This window comes from Halichoerus grypus, chromosome 11 (genome assembly GCF_964656455.1).
Source record: "Halichoerus grypus chromosome 11, mHalGry1.hap1.1, whole genome shotgun sequence".
NCBI classification, from domain to species: domain Eukaryota; kingdom Metazoa; phylum Chordata; class Mammalia; order Carnivora; family Phocidae; genus Halichoerus; species Halichoerus grypus.
The window spans coordinates 10,987,156-10,996,114 of record NC_135722.1 but is presented as its reverse complement, the minus strand read 5'-3'; positions in this window follow the sequence as shown (position 1 = coordinate 10,996,114).

The following is an 8,959-nucleotide window of genomic DNA, read 5'->3' as shown; positions in this document are numbered from 1 at the left end:
AGCCGCGTGCACCTAAATGCTAGTTACACTTATGTAACTGGATGTGATCAACCTAAAGGAAGAGTTTAAGAGAAAAGAGAGATATTTCATTTGCAAGTTTTGATTACATGAAATTTTAAAGTGGGATAGAGACGTCAATACAGAAAATGAGAGCTTGTGGTTCCCAATATAAACCAAAATCTAGGTGACATATAAAAGGTATTCTTAAATTTTTTATTTAAAACATCTGTCTAATTTTTCCAAAGAAGACATCCAAATGGCCAACAGACACATGAAAAAGTGTTCAATATCGCTCAGCATCAGGGAAATCCAAATCAAAACCTCAATGAGATACCACCTCACACCAGTCAGAATGGCTAAAATTAACAAGTCAGGAAATGACAGATGTTGGCGGGGATGCGGAGAAAGGGGAACCCTCCTACACTGTTGGTGGGAATGCAAGCTGGTGCAGCCACTCTGGAAAACAGTATGGAGGATCCTCAAAAAGTTGAAAATAGAGCTACCATATGATCCAGCAATTGCACTACTGGGTATTTACCCCAAAGATACAAAAGTAGGGACCCGAAAGGGTACGTGCACCCCGATGTTTATAGCAGCAATGTCCACAATAGCCAAACTGTGGAAAGAGCCAAGATGTCCATCGACAGATGAATGGATAAAGAAGAGGTGGTATATATATACAATGGAATATTATGCAGCCATCAAAAGGAATGAGATCTTGCCATTTGCAATGACGTGGATGGAACTGGAGGGTATTATGCTGAGCGAAATAAGTCAAACAGAGAAAGACATGTATCATATGACCTCACTGATATGAGGAATTCTTAATCTCAGGAAACAAACTGAGGGTTGCTGGAGTGGGGGGTGGGGTGGGAGGGATGGGCTGACTGGGTGATGGACACTGGGGAGGGTATGTGTTCTGGTAAGCGCTGTGAATTGTGCAAGACTGTTGAATCTCAGATCTGTACCTCTGAAACAAATAATGCAATATATGTTAAGAAAGAAAAAAAGAAGAAGAAGAATGTAGCAGGAGGGGAAGAATGAAGGGGGGGAAATCGGAGGGGGAGAAGAACCATGAGTGATGATGGACTCTGAAAAACAAACTGAGGGTTCTAGAGGGGAGGGGGGTGGGAGGATGGGTTAGCCTGGTGATGGGTATTGAGGAGGGCACGTTCTGCATGTAGCACTGGGTGTTATGCACAAACAATGAATCATGGAACACTATATCTAAAACTAATGATGTAATGTATGGGGATTAACATAACAATAAAAAAATAAAAAATAAAAAATAAAACATCTGTCTAAAAACCTGAGTTAGAAAATGACATTTCTCCAGCTTAAAGATTCTCTTTGTTTGGAGGCAGCCAAAGAATAAAGACCTGGCAATGGGCTGTGCCTACTAGGGCCCTCTCCAGTGCTGTGGGGGTCATATCTAGGGAGCCTCCTTGTGTTTTGAAACTTCTCTGTGTTTGTCACAGTCTGAGTATCTGGGCCAAGAAATCTTTAGCAGGATCTCCTGTGGGTTTTTCCTTATCTTTGTTTTAGGCCATGGTGCTCTCTGATAAACAGCTGCAATGTGTCCAGACTTCTAGTACAGTAGATAATTACTCATCTCTGTCACCTAGAATTAGACTCTGATAGCTTTATTCCACTCCCTCTTCCCCTTTTCACTCCTCTCTGTTCCCCTGGCTGAGATGCCACTTATTCTAGAAGTTAGTGTTTCCCATTGAAATGGGTAGATATTGAGGATAGTGCATTTCTTCTCTACCTCTTCTTTATGTCTTTGCTTTAGATCTTTCTTAATTATATCCTACAGTAAAGCCAAAGTGTGGATGGATATTATCAGAGTTAATAAAAGTGGAGAATATATCTCTTTCCCTTGTTTTCATTGCTAATTTTATAGAACAAACATTTATAATCAGAATTTTATGAGCTCAAAAGGAAATAAGCACCCTGTCAATAATTTTATGTATATAATATGCATAATACAATATTTAAATAAAATATAATTATAAAAATATAGTCATATAACTATATATGTAATCTATAATTTATCTATCTATATCTATCTCTTTATATGTAATACCCCCAATGGTCTCCTCAAATTCAAAACAAAAACTAAGAAAAATACCATTGGCTTTCATTTAAGGACATTAAAGAAACTAAAGGTTAGAGAGGTTTTATTATTACCTCGGTTGCAGATTTAGTCACTGGTGTAATGTGAGTCTAACGCTGATATTTATATATCTGTGGCTATAATCTTACAATCTTCTCTCCCTTTTCCCAATTCCAAATGTTATTCACCAAGTCCAGGCAGCTGTTCATCCGGTGGTGTAGGTGGGTTGGTGAGGAGGTGGAAAAGGTGGGCAGTAAGCAGTGAGATTGAGGGAACTTGAGTTCATGGAAGGAAAATAGAATATTTTCACATCCTGGGAGACTAGAAAGAATTTAGTTTATCTACTGCCTGGTTTCCTAAGTAGCCCCTTGCAGTAGACAATTGAAATTATTTGGAATTCTTCTGCACAGCAGGATTGTCTATCCCCCTTTATTTATTTACTCAATCATTTATTTATACCAGTATGGATATTTATTTTATATGTTGGATTCTAATCCAGCAATACTTTATTTATCTTTTTTTGCTTAAAATGTTCCAGCTTTGGACATTATAAGCTCTTTCAATTGTCTCCTCTGTCCCTTTGACATACCCTTATCATGTTTCTTTTTAATTACTTTCTTACTTTTTGGCATGAAAAGATACTCCAGACTTATTTTGTCTATTTCTTACCCAAGACACTAGAATCTGCCATTTACTCAAGATCTGGTTTCTTTTACTGGAGAACAAACAGTATTTGAAGCAAAGATCTGTGAGTTAGGTGTGCTTGTTGCTAGTGGGGTGTTGTTTTTTTAAGGTTCTCTCAATGGAAAGAGCAAGGAGATATGTATGCATGTTGACCCCTGTAAACACATGTATCTATAAATATTCCTACATATATTCACATGTATCTATGTTAACTAAAATATGAGTTCATACTGATTTCTCCATCTCTAATAGATTGCCATGTGGATCATTCTGGACTTCTCCCCTTGCTTGTCTATAATCTCTCATTTCAAGAGTGAGAAACATGGCTTCCACAATCCACCATCCACTTACTTAGTTCTTCAATTCTAGTATATGTGTATAGTAGTTTCAGACTTGACTGACAAAATTAATACATGCTGTAGACTGAATGTTTATGTCCCCTCAAAATTCATAAGTTGAAAACCTAATCTCCAACATGATGGTATTTGGAGATGTGATCTGTAGGAGGTGATTAGATCATGAGGGCAGAGCCCTCATGAATAAAATGAGTGCCTTTTATGAAAGAGACCCCAGAGGGCCACCTTGCCTCCTTTTGCCATCTGAGGGCTGGCTGCTATGAACCAGGAAGTGGGCCCCGACCAAACACCAAATCTGTCTACACCCTGATCTTAGATTTCCAAGACTCCAAAACTGTGAGAAATAAATTTCTGTTGTGCATGAGCAACTCAGTGTGTGGTATTCTGTTATATAGAGTAGTCCAAACAGACGAAAACAAGACAGAGTTATTTAAAGAAGATTTTAAAATCAGTACAATAAATTCAAACCAACCAACAGAATAATAGAAGACACCAACATTCAATTCCAAAAGAGCTAATATAAATAACGATAAACATGTGAAAAGATGCTCACCCCCATTTTAAGCCCATAGAATGGGTACAAACTGGTCTCTTGTATATTACTTATTTTTAATATCTTATAAAACCAAGAATTGGACAGGATGTGAAGCAATAGTAACAGCAGTTGTCACATATTTCTTGGAGTAAGATAATTCAAACTATGAGTTTAGAGAATAATTTAACTATATCCTATGGTAGGAGGTGTGCACAATTTAAGACATAAACCTTGCAAATTATTTCCCAGTATACAAAGACACATGCTCCAGGATGTTCTGAATTGGGTTTCTGCTGAAATAAAAATATTGCAGGAACTGTAGATTTTATCAACATGCAAGAAAGAAAATGTTTGTATTTACACAGTGGAATATGGTAAAATAATGAAAATGAATGAATAAAAGCCACACATTATGATAGTGAGTGGAAAATGCTCTTTGAAGAAGATGAAGTAAACATGATATATTTTTAAAACACAATCATAATATATTAGTGAACGTGGTTACGGACAACTCTACTTTTGTCTGCCCATATGCTAACAGAATGCCCTCCCTTTCACAGACATTCAAAACCAGCGAAAAATGTAAAGAGCAGAGCATTGAAAATCAATGTGGGAAAAATATGATTTTTATTTAATGTTATATTTTGTAGAAAAGTGGAATCAGTAAAAAAAAAACAAACTCTTTTGATCTGATTTCTATCTCTTGATCTTCTGAAACAATTGGTTCTCTGATTTAAAAAAAAATTAAGTAATTAGCAAGCCATAAAATAAATGGAATATCCTCCCTGATTTACAAACTGACTGTTGGGACCCAGGGCTGTGGGTAAATATTTGAAAACAAGTCTTAGAAGACAGAGTAGAACATTACGAGTTACATCTCAAGCAAAATCATAATCATAATCATAATCAATGAAAGTAGTGGTTGAAGAGTTCTCCCGTGTAACCAAGAGAAAAGGGATAATAAAAGGGCTGGTTAATAACTTTTTTTTTAAGTAGGCTCCATGCCCAGTGTGGAGCCCAGTACAGGGCTTGAACTCACAACCCCGAGATCAAGACCTGAGCTGAGATCAAGAGTAGGACACTTAACCTCCTGAGCCACCCAGGCACCCCAGTAAATTTTTTTGGTATAGCCAGTTGTAAAGTGGTTAGTGATTTTTTGTCCTGATGTTTGTTAACAAAATGTTAACTTGTGGAAATTCAAATTTATTCTTAGCTGCTGTTTGGCCTTTGGGATAAAAGTCAGAATCACTTGTCTTCATGTGACTAAGGTTTTGATAGGAAAACCCTTAAATATGGTACTTAAGAAAATAGCCTGGGAGTGCAATCAAGATTTAAAAGCAAGTTTCTGTTAGTTGGTCCTTGGCTTCACTATCTCATGTGAGCACAAGTTTATTCACTGAAATTTCCTTGCAGCTGCCCTGTGGTAGGCAGGGTAGGATGACCCACAGGAAGTAATGGTGACAACACAGCTGAAGGTGATTGTCCCACTACTCTTCAGATCAGATCAGACTCTTCGGTGGAAATGGTTTTAAGGAATCATGGTCAAGAGGAGCTCTCACCTCCCATTTGGTGCAGTTCTAGAGGGATGCAAAGGTAGGAAGAGTTCATTTTCTATTCTCAGCTTCTAGGAAGAATTCTGGGTTGAGCTATTAGTGGGTGATATGTAGGAACATGGGTCAAAAGTGTCTAGTAAAAGCTGAGGTGAGAATGAAATTTGGGACGAGTTAGCCTGCTTTTGAAGGACAGGTTCTCATCTATGTGGGAGTGAATGTTCAGGCTGGGGAATTGTGCCCCCTTCAACAATTACTTCAAAGGAAAAATACTAACTAACTTCCAGAATAAATGGAATCTGAACTGGAGAAATTGAAGGAAAGGAAAGGGAAGAAGTGGCTGGCTAAAGATCAGATAAAGTCCTCCTTTCCTGGTAAATGGTTCTGTTGTGTATATTCATGTGCAGAAACACACCTTGGCTTCACCCGTGACCTGATGTGAGAGGGAAACTATGAAACTTGATCATGTAAGGAAACTTCTGGTCCATCCTTTATTCCCTGTCTTATGACAGAATATTACTCTTTCAGGGTGTCTGGGTGACTCAGTCAGTTAAGCATCTGACTCTTGATCTCAGCTCAGGTCTTGATCTCAGGGTAGTGAGTTCAAGCCCTGTGTTGGGCTCCACGCTGGGCATGGAGTGTACTTAAAAAAAAAAAAAGAAAAAGAAATATTACTCTTTTTTGAGACACATAAGGCACATGTCATATACTAACATGTTTTGACATTGCCCCATATCTATGGGTCTTAAAAACACACAAAAATTATCTGAGACCCGATGTAACCTAAGGTCACAAGTTTAGGTTTTATCTTCAGGATGTTTTGCTTAGACCTGGATCCTGATCACTTAACAGATGGCTGTCAAAGCTCTGTCCGCGTTGTTTTTCCCAGACAGAGGTAGTGATGTTATTGTTTGAGTCTATTTGTAATTAGCTCTGTTCGTGTGGGCAAATATGCAGGAATGACCTTTTTTTTTCCTTTAAGACTAAAGAATGAGACAGAAACTAGGAAATATAGACAAACCAGACTCACTATAGGTCACTTTAGAACTAAGGCAGAGCATATAAGGCAGTATGAACAAGGGTGCATCAGTGATTTATTACCACAGTAATGGTGCCTAACAAATAACCCCCTGAAACTTAATGGCTTAAAGCAATAAACATGCATATTGCTGACAAGTCTGCACATGGGTGTTCATGGTTCTTCTGAAATTCCCTGGGATCACTCACGTGAGGGTCGATAATTGCTATCTGGTTAGGGATGACTTCAGCTGAGATGAGTGCTATGACTCTTCTCATTTCTGTATCTTTTATCCTCAAGCAAGGTGGCCCAGCTATGTTTTTTCAGCCATGACATGAGCTCAAGAGCCTGTGCTTTTAAAACATTTGCTGATATCTCACTGGCCAAAGTGAGTCACAAGGCCGAAATCAAAATTGAGGGGGACAGGAAATATATTCCACCTTTTAATGGGGGCAGCGGCAGTGTCATGATATGAATGCAGGGAAGGGTAAAGAATAAAAGCTGTCATGCAGGGCGCCTGGTGGCTCAGCTGGTTAAGCGACTGCCTTCCACTCAGGTCATGATCCTGGAGTCCCGGGATCGAGTCCCTCATCAGGCTCCCTGCTCGGCAGGGAGTCTGCTTCTCCCTCTGATCCTCCCCCATCTCATGCTCTCTCTCTGTCTCATTCTCTCTCTCAAATAAATAAATAAAATCTTAAAAAAAAAAAAAAGCTGTCATGCAACAAATCTATTTGCAAGGATAGTATACAACAATTAAAGAGAACTCTGAAAACCATTTTGAGTTGGCCTGGCACATCAGAGCTTTTAATAAATCATCACTATGCTTGTGGTGTAGGGCAACATTAGCAAAGGCCAATTTGCTAGAGAAATTGAACTCTCATTTGGTTCAAACACAGAAATGCTGACTGACATTGAAGAAGTGATAGAATCCCTTTAAAACTAAGTTTTCTTACATGGAAAGTGAAGGTTCTCATTTTATGTAGTTTCTGTTCACATGCACTTATAAATTCATTATATAAATTAAAAACTTATTTTCTTTTACTGTATTGTAGGCTTCCAATTGACAGGAATTGTGCATGTTTTGTTCATTGCTATATTCCTAGCAACAAAACTTATAACAGGGTCTGGCACATAGTAGACATTTAATCAATATTTGTTGACTGAATGAATGAATGGATATTACCCATATCCATAATATAATGACCAATGAATGATATTATAACAATGGCACTTACAGGACTCGCTATAATGATTTCTTCATTTTCCATCAGTTTCTTTTCCTAGAAGATGTAAATGTAAGCATTCTGAATGCATATTTATCATATTAAATTTTAACAATAATACAATAAAAATAATAATGACGCTATCTATTATTTAGAATATACCAGGCACTCAGTTCCAAGTCTTACATGTACAAATCTGTTGAAATCATATAGATGTATGACAAGCAACAAGAGGCAAGTACCACAAGCACATCCTTTTATAATTTTATTATTTATTTATTAGGAGTTTATTTATTTATTTATTTATTTTAGAGAGAGAGAGAGAGAATGGGGGGAGGGGCAGAGGGAGAGAATCTCAAGCAGATTCTGCACTAAATGTGGAGCCTGACGCCAAGCTCCATTTCATGACCTGAGCTGAAACCAGGAGTTGGATGCTCAACGGTCTGAGCCATCCAGCGCCCCCCCGACTTTTTATAATTTTAAAAACTAGGACATGGAGATGGTAAAAGAGACCTGCCCCAGTTTACACAGTATGTGACTGGAATCATAACTCAGGCAATTTAACTTACCATCATACCAAACTGCCTCATTAATACCATTCTTCCAAAGGCTATTTTTCATGTCTACAAGAAAGGGGTTGAAGAATGAATCTGTGCTCTGTAAAATATTTGCATTTATAGCACTAAAGACTGTGTTAATACATCAGAAGGAACAACTGCATGGTTTGGCCCGAATCCTCTAGAGAAAAACATCATCCAAGTAGACCAAACAGACAACCTGAAGACCTTCCTCAAGGGGGAGCCCCAAATACTGCGGGTGAGTGAGCTTGACCTTTAAACATGGTATTTGGGAAGATAGCCATTTCCAGAGAGGAGAACAGTTGTCCTTTGTGGCTCCTGAGGTATGATTAACTGTGTCATAAACTGACCTCCATAAACCTTACAGTGGCAGGAAATAGATTTTTTAAAAATCAGAGGTGCTGTAATCTGAAAGGAAAATGCATTTCTCTAGTGAGAGGGGAAAAAGAAAATTATCATAAAACCTTTCTAAATAGCCTTGAACTTGAGAAAAGGCCATGGATTCCTAGGGGTTTCATCCTGGGGGCCCTTCTAAACTCAGGAGATGGGAAATAGCTCTGTGTAAAGACTACAAAATCATCTTCCTAGAGACCTGCGTGCTTCATACTCTGAGCATCCTCTTTTTCACTCCCCAGGTGGCTCAGATCCTGATCGGTCTGATGAAAGTATGCCTGTGTGTGATAGGTCTGTGTTTTTATTCTTCTGACTTTTCCTTTTGGTGTTATCCCCTAACCATGGTCTCAGGATATCCTATATGGGGATCCTTATTTGTGAGTATGTGGAATATTTCAACTTCCTCAGTGGTAGAATTCTGCGAATATTTCTTCCAGCATTCCCTTTCAAAAACCAATGACTTGATCTGGGATTTTACTTCTTAGAGCAAAAGATGTGACCTAAAT